The sequence below is a fragment of the Amaranthus tricolor genome, chromosome 12, assembly GCF_026212465.1.
Source record: "Amaranthus tricolor cultivar Red isolate AtriRed21 chromosome 12, ASM2621246v1, whole genome shotgun sequence".
Taxonomy (NCBI): domain Eukaryota; kingdom Viridiplantae; phylum Streptophyta; class Magnoliopsida; order Caryophyllales; family Amaranthaceae; genus Amaranthus; species Amaranthus tricolor.
In genome coordinates this window covers 14,618,204-14,618,434 of record NC_080058.1, presented here as the reverse complement: position 1 = coordinate 14,618,434, position 231 = coordinate 14,618,204, and positions in this window count along the sequence as shown.

Genomic DNA, 231 nt, shown 5'->3' with positions numbered 1-231 from the left:
GGGACTATTAAATCAACCGGACATAATCCAGTTGAGTCACGCCAGTTAGTCATAATCCTACCTTCGACTATTAATGAGTGCCCTGGGATAGCAGAACGCCGAAACCCATTGAGCAACTCAACAAAATATGAAATTCACCTATAAAAGAGTCATTCTAACTCCAAGTAAGGCATAATCCAACTCTTAAATAAATAAGGGGGTGGTCCCACTCTTCTACTAACACTCTTATTC